Consider the following 18,691-nt stretch of genomic DNA (forward strand, 5'->3'; position numbering starts at 1 on the left):
GTGGAAGCAAAGCTATACAGACAAAATCTCACACAGAAGCCTACACATACACACACACAAAAAGAGGAAAAGGGGGAAAAAATCATAAATCTTGCTCTCAAAGTCCACCTCCTCAATTTGGGATGATTCATTGTCTATTCAGTTATTTCACAGATGCAGGGTACATCAAGCTGATTGTGGAGCTTTAATCTGCTGCTTCTGAAGCTGCTGGGAAAGATTTCCCTTTCTCTTCTTTGTTCGCACAGCTCCCGGGGCTCAGCATTGGATTTGGCCCCGCCTCTGCGTGTAGGTCGCCGGAGGGCGTCTGTTCTTCGCTCAGACAGGACGGGGTTAAAGGAGCCGCTGATTCGGGGACTTTGGATCACGCAGGCAGCGGGGGAGGGAGGGGCGCGGAGTGCGGGGCGGGCCTGCGGCGTCAGAGGCGGCGTGACGTTGCGGCAGAGGCCGGCATGACGTTGCACCAGCCTGAGGCGCGCCGTGCGTTCTCCCGGGTAAGTTGTCCCTGGATCCCGGGACCCTGGCAGTGGCGGGCTGCACAGGCTCCCCGGAAAGGGGGTGTGGATAGTGACCTGTGCTCGCACACAGGCTTCTTGGTGGCGGCAGCAGCAGCCTTAACGTCTCATGCCCGTCTCTGGAGTCCGCGCTTTTAGCCGCGGCTCGTGCCCATCTCTGGAGCTGCTTTAAGCAGAGCTCTTAATCCCCTCTCCTCGCGCACCAGGAAACAAAGAGGGAAGAAAAAGTCTCTTGCCTCTTCAGCAGGTCCAGAACTTTCCCCCGACTCCCTCCCAGCTAGCCGTGGTGCATTAGCTGCTTCCGGCTGTGTTCACGCCGCCAATCCCAGTCCTCTCCCTGCACTCCGACCAAAGCCCGAGCCTCAGCTCGCAGCCCCGCCCGCCCCGGCGGGTGAACAGACAAGCCTCTCGGGCTGGTGAGTGTCTGTCGGCACCAGTCCTCTGTGCGGGAATCTCACCGCTTTGCCCTCCGCACCCCTGTTGCTAAGCTCTCCTCCGCGGCTCCGAAGCTTTCCCCCTCCGCCCCCCGCAGTCTGTGCCTGCGAAGGGGCTTCCTAGTGTATGGAAACCTTTCCTCCTTCACAGCTGCCTCCCACTGGTGCAGGTCCCGTCCCTATTCTTTTGTCTCTGTTTATTCTTTTTTCTTTTGCCCTACCCAGGTACGTGGGGAGTTTCTTGCCTTTTGGGAGGTCTGAGGTCTTCTGCCAGCGTTCAGTAGGTGTTCTGTAGGAGTTGTTCCACGTGTAGATGTATTTCTGGTGTATCTGTGGGGAGGGAGGTAATCTCCTCATCTTACTCTTCCGCCATCTTCTTTCTTATCTATTCATAAGCATTTCTTTGAATACTGCCTGTTCTCTCTCTACTTCTTACCCCATTGATAACTCCTAAGAAAAGAAATTTAAGTGAATTTATTTACCAGACCTCATCACTCTTGGTATCTGCATCAACATCCTCTGCAGTTTCATGTTTCTTTCTGAAATGTAAAATATTTCATTATGGATAAAGAATCATCTTCAGCCAAGAATGCAGACTTTAAAATATCTTTTCCTCTCAAGCATGTAGGGTAAGGCTTTTGCCTGTTAAGTAGTTCGAAGCCTTGGTTTTTCTTCCTGGTTAAGGTTGATTCCTCTGTTGCAGTGTCTGGATGGATGTGGCTAGGAGGTGGCCTTCCCTCATGGCTATTTCCAACAGTTAATGGAATAAAAATATGACTTTATAAGGCTTTTCTGGGACAAACACTGAAGGATAGGAGTGAATTTTCCGTTATGTGAGACCTAGGAAATGGTCCTCTCTGTTATAGTGAAAAAGATAATAATAGATATTGAAAAGGGTAGATGTTGAGAGTTTTAATGACATTTTCCCATTCACTATATTCCCTATTTTCTTTTTTAATAGATAACTGACTCCTGAGATTAAAAGGACAGGAAAACAAAGAAAAATTAAGAGAAAAATAGAAGAAGGCATATGAAGGACCAGGATGCAGGATGAGAAGACCAACATCTCCACGTAAGTAGGGGCAATGCTTTTCCATATACAAAACCCATCAGGGTGCTCAGTGAACAAAAGAGTCATGTATTCCTTAAGAAGCAGGAAAGAAGGTAAGAATCTTGAGATCACAGCTTCCTTAGATGACTTATTCCTACTTCATTTCTAAAGCTGTTAGAAATATATAATCTTAGCATTCAAAGCAACTACAGATATTGTTTAACTGAACCAATTCAGCACTTTTCCTGAGGGCTTACATGACAGAGAACTCATCATGACTCTGATAGAACCTAAGGGTAGTTCTAATTACCTTGGCCAGATTTGCAGGCAGGATCTGTGATGACACTAACCCTAACCTATCCACCACTGGCTCTAACACCACAGTAATTTTCCAGAAAAAGCTGGGGACTCTGAAGCCAATCAGTTCCTTCTGTGGCTCTCATCTTAGCCAACCTCATACATCCACCAACAAGGTGACATTTCTGGTGACCAATCCTTGTTTATTCAGTTATCTTTATCCTGCTATGAGCCTGCCCCCGCCTTGACTCTTCATGCAATTTCTCCTAAATATTTTTCTCCTCTGTAATCATAAACCTCTCTTCTTTTGTAAACAAGTTGACTCACACCTCACCTTCTTCATGTGGTACTCTCTCCTCACTTGTTCTTACCTAAATCTGGCTCTCCCTCAAGGCCACTGTTTCTATTATATCTGTTTTGAGAGGAAACTGCTTCTTTTACCATACTCCATGCCCTTGTGTCCATAAGTGGCAGTATGTAGCACTCTTGAATCCTAGAGGACTTAGACTCAACGTGATTACGACATGAATGAAGCTGACCCAATTGTAATACAATAGGAAATAGTGGAGAATGCAACGTATTGGAAAGTAAATGTTTCATGTAAATACTGCCTTCCAGATAAATAAAGTTCTACCATTCACGCCTATAAGCAAACTTTTGCCAGATCTTCCAGTTTTTCCAAACAAGCCAGATATTCATGTTTTATTGGTGATATCTGTCTATTTTAAACATTGACAACAGATTTAAAATATATGAACACTCTGGAATAAATAAAACTTATCTCTAGGCTAGATGTGCCCTGTAGTCTGCAGATTTAATTGGACTCTTTATCAACTCCCAGTATATTTCTTCATCTATATACCAAACCCTTCCTCTTTTGACTCTATGAAATCTGGTTTATTAACCTCATCAACCTTAACCTTGACCTGTGGAGTGACCATCTTTCTCTGCCTGCAGATATTTACTCCATACAACTTATCCTTTACTCTGTATGTCACTTCTTTCCATCTATGGCTGGGGTTGGCAATTTTTTTCTGTAAAAGATCAGAAGGTAAGTATTGTTGACTTTGTGGACCATATGTTATGTCACAACAGCTCAACTGTACCATTGTAGCATGAAATAGTCACAGACAATATACAAGTTAATGAATGTAGCTGTATTCCAATAAAACTATTTACAGAAAAAAAGTGTAGGTTGGATTTGGCCAGTGTGTCAAACATAGTTTGCTGATTCTTGACTTCAAAGATGAAGAAGGAGTTCCTTAACATGGGATATAAGAACCTGCATGATTTATCTCCTGTCTGCTTTGCCAGCTTTATCTCCTATTACTTTCCCTGTGAGTTAACCAGCCATAATAACAAACCGCAATTATTTATTCAGCACTTTCAATATGCCAGTTACTTTTCTAAACCTTTTGCTTATATTAAATTTTCTAAATTACTAAAAAGGGTAGGATTTAGGCACCTTAATTTATAGATGAGTAAATTGGGGCTCAGAGTGATTAACTGGTTTGCCCAAGTCACACAGACAGTATCTAGAAAAGCTAGGATTTGAACCCAGACAGTCAGGTTTCAGTGGTCATGCTCTTACCACTATATCATCCAGCCTCTCTGAGGTTTTCCCCACATTCTTGTCATGGGGGAGACTGTACCATCTGGTTCTGTGCATTTGCTCCCTTTATCTGATATTCCCCTTTCTACTTCCACCTGGGAAAACTAAGTCAAGTCTTACTTCTTTGGAAAGTCTTCCATTACTTCACAGCTCCACACTGACAGGGTTTAGATGCTTTCTGTTCTAGGCTTAATAGCTATTTCTGGATGTACTGATGACTATACTTAAAAAAATTCAGTAATTGTCTACTGTTGAAATTAGTGATCTCCTTCCCATCGGGGTTTAAGTGCTGCTCATCTTTGCACGGTTCCTGACACAGTAGGTGCTCAATAATTGTTGAATTGAATTCAATGAATAATTTATCCTAGGGTTTTCACTGTTTCTGATTTATCCATCAGTTCTTTTTTTGGTGGAAGAGAAGTTTAGAGTCTTGGTTGGTATGTCTCAGAAACAGATCTTGAGATACAGATTAGTGCACAAGAAATTTACCTGGAAGGAGAAGAAAGCAGTGGGAGGAGAATGACGAAGTGAGATGCAGCAAAGCAGTCAATGAAATATACATTATCAAGGCTCCCACCGTTGTAGTCCACTAGAGCTTAATCCTGCTGGGGAAACTCTGAAAGCTGGTGCAGAGCATATACCTCAGAGTTGTTCTACCCAGGGGATAAGGTTGCTAGGGTATTTATACACCAATTCATTTCATTAACTGGTTGGAGGCTACTTCCAGGGGAAGTTAATACCCAAACACATCCAGAGTGCTACACAGGTGGGCAAAGCAAGGTTTGTTGGCTTGAGAAAGCCCTCAGGCAAAGAAATTCAGCTGCTGGTATCTGCAAGTCCAGCCAGTGTGCACTAAAGTGTGAGGGTTGGCATATACGGGCGTGGTGCCCACAGCATCTGCTATAGTTTCCCTCCAAATGTCTGAAACTGATTGTAAGGTGAGAAGATAATTTTTCCCCTTTACCCTTTGCTAAAATGAGGCTTTAAAAGGGGTCTCTGGAGGTAGAATCTTTCATAATTATCACAATAATCCCGTTTTGTGATGTGTGTAAGGAAAATAGCATCTTTATCCTTTTTCAGGCCAGGTGACCTCTAGTATACACTGAACTGTCTTCTCTACTTATCCTTTGGGATTGTCTTTGAAGACTGCCTTCAATCCCAGAACTTTGATTAGTGGTACATTTATGTATTTTCTTATCATGAGAGCTATAGCATTGCTGTTTGTCTCACATCTCTTTCCCTTGTATAAAGCAAAATCTTCAGGTACCATTTATAACAGATAGTTTTATGGTTTATACAGCATCCTAGGTGTTTGAGCAGACTTGTGGGGGAGTAAGACGTCACAGTTGCCATCTAGAGTGTTCAGAGTAGTGTCCTGGATAAATAAAGAGGAATGAGATAGATGTTGAAATAGAGAAAAAGTCAAAGTAAAAGGAAGTATGGGGGAGAGATTGACTAATTACCTTGTAAGAAAAAACATAATTAAGGATATTCTAAATTTATCCTAATAGTAAGATAGTTTCTTGTTATCTGAGTATCCCAAAGTCTCTTATATTTTGTGTTGGCTCTCAATTTTTTAATTTTTTAAAACAGTGCTGTTTGGGCCAAGAATCATTTACCTGATACATCCTCCTTAATGTTGATAGTGAAAAGACTATTAAGACTTTTTCTTTATTCATGTCTTGAAATAAGACAGTTGCAGCTGGCAGGGAGCACAGAGAAGGGATTTAGAAGAATTTGAGCAGGTGTGATAGACAAGGGGATTGACTATAGCTGAGGAAAAGGGGTAGAGAGAGATGGATGAGTAAATGAAGAATCTGAGGCTTTGAGCTCTGGAAACCGAGGGACCGATTTCACAGCTGAGTCGGATAGGACAACCAGGCAGGTGGCTTCCATGTGGCGAAAGGCTGCAAGTTCAGTTTAGACAGGAGCAAAGGTGAAAGCGCTCTTGACTTTCCTAGGTAGAGCTGTACAGACATGAAACTCAAACCACTAAATCCCCTTAGGAATGAATGAGTCTGTCAGGGAACTCCGAAAATAGCAATACTGACAATGGTGGTGATAATGACAACAATAAATATTTCCATTTCTGCAGCAGTGGGAATGCAGGTTATTATTTTAGGAGTTTCGCACATACCTTGGCAGGCTTCTGGGATATCCATTATTTTGGACAGCCCCATCGTCCTTCATTCTCATCCTTTGAAAGCCCTCTTAGCACAAAAAAAATTAAAGTTTAGTAACAATAATAAAAGTGCAAAAATGATTATCCCTACAGATGGCATATGAAAGCTGAAAACTGTGTGTTAAAATCACCATTTCATCCCCAAAGTAACCTACTTCATTTATTGTGGCCGACGTGGTAGAGAATGTTTTCTTTTATGAATGTTGAGATAATTAGAAGCATGATTCACTTAGCACCTAGTATGTGCTAGACCCTTCACACACATTATCTCCAGTTCTCCCAGCCCTGCTTCTGTTTTGCCTGTAAGGAAGTTGAAGCTACGATGAATTACTTGGTGTGTCCATGGGCCTCAGTTAACTTCTTTCCTCCATTCTTCCCAAATGTTACTGCTGGGATCAGATGTTAGCAACGAGAGTTCCCAGCAGTTGTGAAAGGACAGAGGCAGAACCCAGGTCCATCCATATCCTCTGTTAGGCCACTTGGCCTCTATACACACCTGCTGTATAACTGTTGACACCTGTATTCATCAGCATCTGTATTACTGTGTTTGTCAAGGTTCTTCAGAGAAACAGAACCTGTAGGAGATGTATGTGTATCTATCTATCTATCGATCTATCTATCTACATCCTTTCAACCTTGAAATTTGGCCCTCATTTTTCTCATTGATGGACTCAATGCATCCTTATAGAGTCACCCCATTACATTAACATATGTTAATGTGTAATATTTTATCTTCTGTACTGAGCTTTATTTTTAAATTGGGCTTCCCTATGTATTTATCACATTTAATTTTCAGAACAAACCCTTCTCATTTACACTAATAATTGACACTACAAGGATTAAAAGTAGAATCCTTTTTCGCCATTGGCAAAAAGCTGAAGAGACAGGATTTGGACTCAAGTTTTTATTTGCTTCCAAAGCTTCTGCAGTTTTCATTACATTATCTTATCTCAATAAATTTTTCTATATGGCAGTCTCAATAGTACTTTAGAGTACTAAAAGAAAGAGAATGATAATGACAATTTGTTGAACTTCATTGTTAGGCAGTAAAGCATAATGCCATTCAGAACACTGTCAACCAGTAAATATATCTATCTATGCCATTCAGAATACTGACAATCAGTAAATTCATCTATTTGGAGAATCATTAGGCAACATGGGGATTCTACCAGTATATCACTAAATCATAATTATTAGACTTCATGGAGGCTGGGATAAGACTAAAATATTGATTATAATGCATTCACATATCTTTAAACTATATACAATATATATGAATATTATCACAGCGTATAGAGTATGGTGAGATTTTAATATTAATCAAGGTGCTTTTGAAATCCCATACTTTCTTTGTTGTCACAGACTATCTTTGTTCCCATTAGTCCAGATTTATTACTGTCCTAGTAGAGAAAGAATCCAGCCAAACTAAAGAACAAAATGTTACACACTTGGCTTTTAAAAAGAAAGATTTGGGAAGAAAACTTCGTTCTCCAGACTAAGGAAAAGGCATTTTTGGAGGATAATCAAGGGTTAGAGATAGGATTGTCTATATTTAGATTAGAATGCACCGTTTCCACCATTTCCACTCATGGAATTCTGGGGATTGAGAATAGAGTGAGTCTTTGTTCCATTCCTTGAGTGGAGCTTGGGAAGATGGCAAGCATCATTGAAAATTATTCCACACCAACATGGTGCAATAACGATAGGGTAGATAATGCAGAAAGCCATGTCCAATCCGGAACTCTGTGTGGAGGTAGGTTACAGCTGCACCCCACCCAACAGCAGCAGAATAGAGTTCCTAAATAGGAAATAATGCATAGGATGGGCTAAGAGGTCAGGTTCCCTAGAAGCAGAGTCTAAAACAAGAATTTGCGTGCATATGATTTATTGAGGAATACTCATCAGGAAAAAAAATCTATAAGAGAATTGTAGACTAAAAGATATTCCCCAAAGATGGCAATGTCAGCCCTGTGACTGAAGGATGCAGGTCAGCAGGCATTTCAGCAGATGAGAACAGAAAAGTGGCTAACAGTGATCTTAGTAGTACATTTCAGTAAATTCTAGTGTAGAACTTATGCAGACTGTATATCTGTCATCCACATCCCCTCCAAAGTGTTGATATGCTTATTAAGGAAGACGAATGCAACCTAGAAGAAAATGAAAGGTTTGAGGAGAAGGAAAATACTAAATCAACTTGCTTTATTGAAGACAACTTTACTGAAGTATAATTTACCGGCCAGGAAATACACCCAATATAAGTGTACAATTCAATGATATTTGTTTAGTACATTTATAAAGCTGGGGAACCCACTACAATCCAGTTCAAGAAAATTTTCTTTATACTAAATTGTTCTTTCCTACATGTTTGCTGTGAATCCCCAGACAACCACTAAGCTGCTTTCTATACCTATAGATTCACCTGGAATTTGGGAGAGGGGGAAACTGAATGAGCTGAATGATACGATATATAGTCTTTTGTGTCTGGATTCTTTCAATTAGCATAATTTTTAGACATAATTTATATTGTAGATGTTCTAGTAATTAATTCATTTTTATTGATGAAGAGTATTTATTGTATAGATATACCACATTTCCTTGCATTTTCTTTATACATTAACCAATGATAGACATTTGGATTGTTTCTAGTTTTTTTGCTACTGTGAATAGTGCTACTATGAGTATTCATGTGCAAGTATTTACATGACATATATTTTTATTTCTTTTGGGTAGATACCTAGGAGTGGAATTGCTGATTGGAACGATAAATTTATGTTTAACTTATTCAGAAATTGCTAAACTGTTTTCTGCCAGCAATGTATGAGGCTTCTAGTTTTTTCATACCTTTGCCAACACTTGACATTGACAGTTATTTTCATTATAGCTATTTTAGTAGGTATTTAGTAGTATCACCTTCTGGTTTTAATTGCCATTTCCAAAATGACTTATGGTGTTGATTATCCTTATATGTGCTTACTAGCCATCCTTTAGGATGTTGCTAGATTCAATTTGCTAACATTTTCTTATGGGTTGTTCTGCATCTATGTTTATGAGGGCTATTGGTCTGCTGTTTCCTTGTGATATATTTTTCTGGCTTTGGTATCAGACTGTTTCTGGCTCATAGAATGAGTTGAGAAATGTTTCCTCTCTCTATATTTTTTGGAAAATGTGTAGAATTGATATCGTTTCCTCTTAAAATATTTGATAGAAATCATGGTTGAAACTGGGCCTGGGCTTTTTTTTGTGGGGAAGTTTTTAATTACTAGTTTTATTTCTTTACTTGTTATAGATCTAGTTAGATTACCTGTTTCTTTAGTCAGTTTTGGGAATTTATGTTTTTCTAGAACATTGTCCATAAATACATAAATATGCTTAATCTATTGATATTGAGTTGTTTATAATATTACCTTATATTTTAATTTCTGTAGGGTCAAGCAGAAATGTCCCTTCTTTTATACCTGATTTTGGTGGTTTTTGTTCTCTCTCAGCCAGTCTACCTAAGTATTTTGCAATGTTGTGATCTTTTTAAGAACCCACTGTTTATTTCATTGTTTATTGATTTTTCTCTTTCTGTTTCATTGTTTGCTGCTCTGAGTTTTATTATTCCTTCCCTTCTGCTTATGTTGTGTTTAACTTGTTCTTCTTTTTCTAGTTTCTTAAAAATGGAGGTTTAGATTATTAATTTGAGATCTTTTCTCTTTTCTAAAACAGCTATTTAAAGCTATAATTTTACTCTAAGCATTGATTTACCTGCATCACGTTGCTTTGACCTATTGTGACATATTGGTTTTGTTTTCATTTACTTCAAAGTATTTTCTAATTTTCTTCATGGTTTCTTTGAACCATTCGTTATTTAATTTCCAAATATTTAGAGATTTCTGTAGGTTCTTTCTGTTGTTGATATCTAGTTTTCTCCCATTGTTACTGTAGAACATATTTTGAATGATGTTTAGTTCTTTTGAATTTATTGAGGTGTGCTTTATGTCCTAGCATTTTGTTTGTCCTGGAGAATGATCTATGTATTCTTGAAAAGAAAGAATATTCTGCTGTTTTTAGATTTTTGAATCAAATTTATGAAGTTTCTGCCCATTATTTCTTCACATATTTTTCTTACTGTTTCTCACTCCCTTCTTCTAGGACTCCCATTACAAATATTTTGGTATTTTCTTGATATTGTCTCATAGGTCTCAGAAGTTCTATTAAATTTTCTTCAATTTTTTCTATTCCTTAGGGTATATACTTTCTATTCATCTATCATCAAGTTCACTGCTTATTTCTATTTGTGTCAACTCTCAAATTTACATTTTTAAAAATTTTAAATAATTCCTATTTCTTCATTGAATTTATTATTTGTTGAGTCATTGTCATTGAATTTTTCTTAAATCTTGAAACAAAGTTTTCTTTAATTATTTGAATATATTTATAATAATTGCTTTGACATCTCTGTTTGCCAAATCCAACATGTGAGAGGACTCCTTAGAGTTTCCCCAACTCCCTTGCATCTAGGAAGCTCTGTGAAAACTTTGACTCAAAGAATACAACAAAAATGGCTGTCAGCCAATTTCAGGGCCTAGGATTTAAGATATTGGAAGCATCTAATTTCTCTCACTTCCTTGCTTGAAACACAGCTACTATGCTGTGAGGAAGAAGCAGCAGTGTAGAGAGGCCTTGTGGAAAGGCAGTAAGATATCTAGTCAATAGCCTCAGGTGAGCACTAACTTACCAGTCATGTGAATAAACCATCTTGGAAGTGCATTGTCTGAGGCCCAGCTGATCTACCCCAGTTAACAGCCTGTAACAAAGATAAGCCCTTCCTGCCAAATCCTTTCTAAATTGTAGATCTGTGAGCAAATAAATTATGATTGTTGTTTGATCACTAAGTATCTGGGTGGTTTCATTACATACCCATAAGTAACCGGAACATGAATTTTCTGCCTTGAAGAATGAGGGTTAGGAATTAAAGCTAAGAACAATTATTACAATATCTATTTATCATCTACCTAACAAGTAAGATTTTCATAGCCGCAAAATCAAATTGCAAAAATATAACCTAAAAAAAGATCTGTGTAAGTAAAACTTGTTATCTTGAGTAGAAGGTGACTGTGATATAGAGGAACAAAAAAGTTTTCATCCTGGATATTACAGAACAGAACAGGAGGATGTAATGAAAAAGAAGAAAGAGAGGAAAGTGATCAGATGTTTGTTCCAATTACCCGTGTGCGGTTTGACTTAGTGATAAGAGGAAGTAGCTCTGAGCACAAGTGTGGCAGTTCTTGTCCTGTCATCAGTTTGATGCCCTATGAGGGTCCTGGGCAGGAGCTTCCACCCGAGCACTGAGCTTAACCTTAAGCAGGGTTAAGAGAGCACAGAAAAAGAGAAAGAGAGCATCTAATTTGCATCTTCATTTGACCTTCTTTTGTTCTTTGTGACCACTGAATTGAGAATCAGCAACGCTTCTGTGGAGTCCACAGTGGCTGCAGCAAGATGACACTATAGAAGAGGTTAAGGGCAGCCCGTCTAGGACAAGGACATGATGAAAAATGTAAAGTTTCAGAGGGGCTTAGAGAGCCCATCTGAGACCATGGTATCCAGGAATCTACCCCTGGGTTATAACCAAGGAGAGAGAGGCAGAGAGAGAGACAGAGAAAGAGGAGAGAGAGACAGAGAGATGTCATGAGTGGTTCTTGCTGCAGATGTCACCAGCAGATACCACAGAAAATTCAAGTATAAGACCAGTAACATCTCAAAGCTCATCAGCTACTGAATAGCAAGGCAAAGCTAGGGCATGCTAAGCCCTCTGCACCAGGAGGTCAAATGAATCCCTTTCCCATAAACCTGGACCCCATTTTACAAAGAAGTCAAAGAGGGAGGGTTCAGAAATAAGAGAATTGAGTAATTAACTCAATAGATTGGGCACACTTAGAGTGTTTAAACTATTAAACCAAACTAAGTTGACAACTATATTGGATATTGGTCATTTCCCCATTGCACTATCTAGTGGATAGGGTGCATGTGGAACACCAGAACACTTAGAGATGAAAATATAGAAAATACATCTTTACTGCACATCTTGGTTATAATATAAGTATCATATATATGGCAAAATAATCTGAGAATTTGACAATGGTTTAGCTTCTCCTGGAAAAATTTCATGAAGGAATAAATATAGCAAGTATTTTTCTTCACACATCTTTTTTTCCCCAACCTGAGTCACCACTCTATACAATGAAGCCTCTATAGACTGAAGTCAGTAATTACGTACCTTACTTAGGAGAAGGTGAACAGATTGCCATAAGGACAGATAGTATCATGTAGTGGCTAAGAACATAGACTCTGGGGCCAGAATATATGGATATGAATTCTAGTTCTTCTCTTCCTGGCTTAATGACAGGTCGCCTAACCTCTCTGTGCCTTAATAGTCTCATTTGTAAAATGGGTACAATAATAGTACATCTTTCCTCATGTTGCGATTGTTAAACAAGTTAATGCATTTGAAGTGCCCACATATAGTGAGTATTATTATTGAGCTTGGCTCTTATTGTTACTGTTTTTGGAAAACCCAAGCTCACTGAGATCGCAACCAGAATTTTCCAGCCCTGAAAGATGTTTGGAGCTCTGTTTGGAGAAGAATAATAAGCAGAACGTGGCCAACTTGTGTGTGATTGTGGCTCCCTGTTCCTGAAGAGTGAAGAGGGTGGTGAGTACATAGGTGATGCCAGCTTGATGGTGGGACCCTGATGTGGTTGGAGAGGTGGTCTGGAAACAGACCCCCAAGAGACACTGCTCTGGGATGTGGGCAATGGTCCCAGAGTCAAGATGGCTATGAGGAGGGCAGAGGCTGGGAGTAGTGGAGTTGTCAGCACAGCCCTAGACCATGATGGCTTCAAGGAGAGAGGCTGTTACATAGGAGTACCTGTCTCCCAAATATATGTTAGGTTTTCTACTACCCAGGCTGGTGGGGTCAGAACTAGAAGTAATTTGATTTTATAAATAAAATCATGTAATTTTTCTTCTCCCTTAACATCAATGAGAAAATCAGTAACCATTGATTATAGTAATAGCCAAAACTAGAATGTATTTGACAAACCTTAATGGTTTTAAGATACCATTGAGCTGTGTTTCATGCAGTGCTATTTTTAGACGGGTTTCTTCAGTATTGTTAATCAATGTTTTCTTCTAAATTGTTGAGAATACAGATTAAGTCATATTGTGGTGGACTCTCTTCTTAAAATTATCTCAGAAGAAAAAAAGCAGAGTGAAAACTCGTACTTTAAGAATGTAATTGTAGCCCCTATGTTAAGTCTCTAGAAAATGTCTAAGTCTGAAACCAAAATGACGTCTGTGAAGTTAGAGAAAAAAATCTAATTCAAGAGCTACAGGGCAAATATCATGAAGTAGGAAAAAATTAATGTGATTCTGCAAATTTTTAGAGCTAATAAGTCTATACTATTAGAAAAATTCAATCACATGCTCATTACACTGGCCTATGCTTTCATTTCCTGACTGGGCCTGGAAATTATTCTCGTTAAACTAAGGCATATGGGGAACACAGTCCCAGGGAATAGAAATCCAGATCCTCAGAACAGCAATTTCTCCCTAATGTAAAAAATATATAAGAGAAGCAGGTTGAGTAAGACATTCTCTCAGAATAAATTGGGAGTACCATGATAACAACTTAATTTTTCCTTACTCAAACTGTAAGAAAATATTTATTTCTTTTGAAATATGGAAGAAAAGTCACTTTTCATGGCCTGAGATTCCATAGCTAGGACCTCTTTGCTATTTTTGCATACATTTTCCCCCTAATTTTAGGTAATAGGCAAAAAAAATATTTAACAGATTGTTAATTTCCAAAGTAAAAATGGCCATTGTTTAAATTAATGGAAGTATAAATTCAGTTATTACATCAGTGATATGGACAATAGAATTTGTGATTACATGATGATAAACTATAAGCCCTACTGATTACACATGCTCTCACTCACACACCACACACTTTGCAGCCCAAAGTAGTAACATTCACAGTGCCTTTCTGAGTCAAGTTTGCACAAAGTAACAATGATATTTTTAAAAGGTAACATGGAATCCATGCAGGAATGAGGGCTATGCCAGCATGTCTGGCAGAGATTCATATCAAACTGAGATCATGAGGGTACAGTTTTGCGGGAGGACGTGATGTCACAGAACTCCAGATGCTACTGAGCTCCACTGTCATGCACATCAAAACGTTTTGTTTATAGAGCAATTTTGTACATCAAAGTGAAACCCTCATATAAGTAAAAAGAGTACTTATATTAAGAAAAGTGTGTGTACATGCACTTGGGAGGCATGGCACTCTTACAAGTATAGCAAAGATTCAAGATGGATTGTCTTACTCTATTTTCATCATAGAACTAGGTGGCAGATAATTATTAATGAGTCAGGTTTGGCAAGAAAGTCATCAAATAGTTTTATGTAAAATGATAAACATGCAAGTTACTTATAGTGTCTTATGCTACATATATTGTTCTTTATGTATGCATGCATGCTTATGGACCATATAATCAATATATGGGTATTAGTTAAGTGATATTCAGTTATATTAATAAATAATTTTTCATAGAAACATCAAAGTAAGTAGAATCCTGTCAGTGCTATAATCTTATTTATAGTTCCCAAATTCTTTGACTTATAATCCAGGTGCTTCTAATTATCTATTGAATGTTATAATTAGTACCTAGAAGAAAACAAACAGCCTGACATAACCTAGATCTTGAAAATGTAGGTAAACATCCTAGCAATGAACACTAATACAAAGAAACATTCAGTATAACAATGATTTTTTTGTCTGAAAAGCTGATACAAAGAAACAATGTTATCTTATTTACAGCCCATGCTGCACAATATGCATTGTTGGTCTCTAAAAAGACTTTGTTTATGTAAACAACCTAACCTTACACCTAAAGCAATGAGAGAAAGAAGAACAAAAAAACCCCAAAGTTAGCAGAAGGAAAGGAATCATAAAGATCAGATCAAAAATAAATTAAAGAGGGGCTTCCCTGGTGGTGCACTGGTTGAGAGTCCGCCTGCCAATGCAGGGGACATGGGTTCGTGCCCCGGTCCAGGAAGATACCACATGCCATGGAGCGGCTAGGCCTGTGAGCCATGGCCGCTGAGCCTGCGCATCCGGAGCCTGTGCTCCACAATGGGAGAGACCATAACAGTGAGAGGCCCACGTACCACACACACACACACACAAAATTAATTAATTAATTAATTAATTAAAGAAATGAAGGAAACAATAGCAAAGATTAATAAAACTAAAAGCTGTTTTTTTGAGAAGATAAACAAAATTGATAAACCACTAGCCAGATTCATCAAGAAAAAAAGGGAGAAGACTCAAATCAATAGAATTAGAAATGAAAAAGGAGAAGTAAAACTGACACTGCAGAAATACAAAGGATCATAAGAGATTACTACAAGCAACTATATGCCAATAAAATGGACAGCCTGGAAGGCAGGGACACATTCTTAGAAAAGCAAAACCTTCCGAGGCTGAACCAGGAAGAAATAGAAAATATAAACAGACCAATCACAAGCACTGAAATTGAGACTGTGATTAAAAATCTTCCAACCAACAAAAGCCCAGGACCAGATGGCTTAACAGGCAAATTCTATCAAACATTTAGAGAAGAGCTAACACCTATCCTTCTCAAACTCTTCCAAAATATAGCAGAGGGAGGAACACTCACAAGCTCATTCTATGAGGCCACTATCACCCTGATACCAAAACCAGACAAAGATGTCACTAAAACAGAAAGCTCCAGGCTAATATCACTGATGAACATAGATGCAAAAATCCTCAAAAAAATACTAGCAAACAGAATCCAACAGCACATTAAAAGGATCATACACCATGATCAAGTGGGGTTTATCCCAGGAATGCAGGAAATCTTCAATATATGCAAATCAATCAATGTGATACACCATATTAACAAACCGAAGGATAAAAACCATATGATCATCTCAATAGATGCAGGAAAAGCTTTTGGCAAAATTCAACACCTATTTATGATAAAAACTCTCCAGAAAGTAGGCACAGAGGGAACTTAACATAATAAAGGCCATTGATGACAAACCCATAACCAACATCATTCTCAATGGTGAAAAATTGAAACCTTTTCCACTAAGATCAGGAACAAGACAAGGTTGCCCACTCTCACCACTATTATTAAACATAGTTTTGGAAGTTTTAGCTACAGCAATCAGAGAAGAAAAAGAAATAAAAGGAATCCAAACCAGAAAAGAAGTAAAGCTGTCACTGTTTGCAGATGACATGATACTATACATAGGGAATCCTAAAAACTTTACCAGCAAACTACTAGATCTAATCAATGAATGTGGTTAAGTAGCAGGATACAGAATTAATGCACAAAAATCTCTTGTATTCCTATACACTAATGATGAAAAATCTGAAAGAGAAATTAAGGAAACACTCCCATTTACCATTTCAACAAAAAGAATAAAATACCTAGGAATAAACCTACCTAAGGAGACAAGAGACCTGTATGCAGAAAACTATAAGACACTGATGAAAGAAATTAAAGATGATACAAATAGATGGAGAGATAGACCATGTTCTTAGATTGGAAGAATCAACATTGTGAAAATGACTATACTGCCCAAAGCAATCTACAGATTCAATCCAATCCCTATCAAACTACCACTGACATTTTTCACAGAACTAGAACAAAAAATTTCGCAATTTGTATGGAAACACAAGTAGATTTGTTCTCATTCTTCTTAATGACTGTATACTATTCCATGGTATGGATTTTACATAATTTGTATAATCAAGTCCCTATATAATTAATTTCTTACTTACATGGTTTGCTATATATATATTTTTTCTTTTTTCCAAATGATCCATCATATCTTTCCTAACAAGATTCATTCGTTTTTCTCCCTAAAGGCTTTGCTTCTGAATCCCTCCATTTTGGGTTTCTGTTTCTGTCTGCTGATTTCTCTCTGGGTTTCTGTCTGCTGACTTCTCTCTGTGCCACATGCAATGTTGACACCCTGGCAGTACTGCTCACCTCTCTCCTGGAGTCCACTCTTCCCTAGATACTATAATTTGTTCTTCCTTTATTAACTCCTTCATTGTGCTCTAGCACATTTTCCAATAGCTAACTTTAAAAGTGCATCTGGATATTTAGATGTCCAAGCTGTTTATTTTGCCTTTATATTTATTTTGGTTGAATATAGAATTTCATATAGAAAATATCTTTTGTCCAAATTTTGAAGGTTTTGCTTCTTCACTTGTAGCATCCAGAGCAGTTATTAGGAAAGCCAGGGCAGGTGCAGAAAAATAAGTGGCAGAAATGTTTAGCTGTCCTTTAATAATCTTCCCTTTTTTCCTTAGTTGCAGAACTCTGAATCGTACTGAATTTTTATTGAGTTATTGACTATTCCGTAAAAGAACTATATTCTCCTGCCTCCATTGTAGCTAGATGTGGCCATATGATCAAGTTCTGAACAACAAGATTTGAGCATCAGTGTTGAGTGTAATTTCTGGTTCACATCCTTAAGGAAAAGAGGTGTTCCGTCCTTTGTCCTTTCCTCTCTTTCTGCTGATTGAAAACAAAGGCATGATGGCCAGAGTGGAAAGAAGTATCTTGGACCATGAGATGAAGCCAATCATTAAAGATAAAAGAGCCACAAGTTAGAAGAGGCCTGGGTTCCTGGTTGTCAAATCTCTTTCGTTGTCCTAGACTACAGTGCTCAAACTTTTCATGGGAGAGAAATAAACTTACTTCATACACTGTTATATTGGATCTTTCTATTGCAGAATTGGGGCTGTAATATCTCCAAAACTTACACATAGCTTCATCAGAGCTTCTCAAACTTTAATGTGCATATGAATCACCCAGGGATAGTGTTAAAATGCAGGAAGTGTGATGGATACACCTTCTGTGCCAACCTGTCTAGGCTATGATGCCTAGCTATTTAGTCTAGATGTTGCTGTGAAAGTACTTTGTAGATCTGATTAGCATCTACACTTGGGTGACTTTAAGGGGTTTACTATCTATAATGTGGGTGACCTCATCCAGTAAGGGAGCCACTTGAGAGCAAAAAGTGAGGCTTCCCAGAGAAGAAAGGAATTCTGTCTCAAGACTGTAATATAGAAATCCTGCCACAGTTTCTAACCCCCGGTCTCTCTTATGGATTTCAGGCTTGTTTGTTCCCACAATTGCATGAGCCAATTCCATAAAATAAAGCTCTCTCTACACACACACCCCCTTTATTGGTTCTATTTCTTTGAAGAACTCCAATTAATACGGTAGGACAGTAGGATTGGGGCAAGTCGTGAGATTCTTCATTTCTAATGCATTCCCAGTGCTCCTAGTCTGAGTGCTGTGCTTGGCATAGTGAGATTCTGGAGAACTGGCTGGCAGGAAACACGTGTTTCTGTCTAGACTTGGACAGAAATTTACTGCATGAGGCATGTCAGTTGATGGGTAAATCTCATTTCCTCATCTCTGAGGTGAGAATGTGGGACTAAATGACCTCTGTGTCCCCTCTTGGCTCTAATACATTAAACTTCTGTGATCTTAACCCTCCTGGCCA

The 18,691-nt window shown here is 38.4% G+C and overlaps 1 long non-coding RNA gene across 1 annotated transcript in view; it reads left to right on the plus strand.

Moving 5' to 3' along the window:
- The first annotated feature begins 445 nt into the window (after positions 1-445).
- The window catches only part of LOC307195356, a 141,829-nt gene continuing 123,583 nt past the window's right edge, over positions 446-18,691 (plus strand). Inside the window, exons 1-2 of the long non-coding RNA XR_013830809.1 lie at positions 446-491; positions 1,908-2,018. This is a non-coding gene — a long non-coding RNA (uncharacterized lncRNA). The remainder of the gene's footprint in view (positions 492-1,907; positions 2,019-18,691) is intronic.

This window comes from Stenella coeruleoalba (assembly GCF_951394435.1).
Source record: "Stenella coeruleoalba genome assembly, chromosome: 12".
Lineage (NCBI taxonomy): Eukaryota > Metazoa > Chordata > Mammalia > Artiodactyla > Delphinidae > Stenella > Stenella coeruleoalba.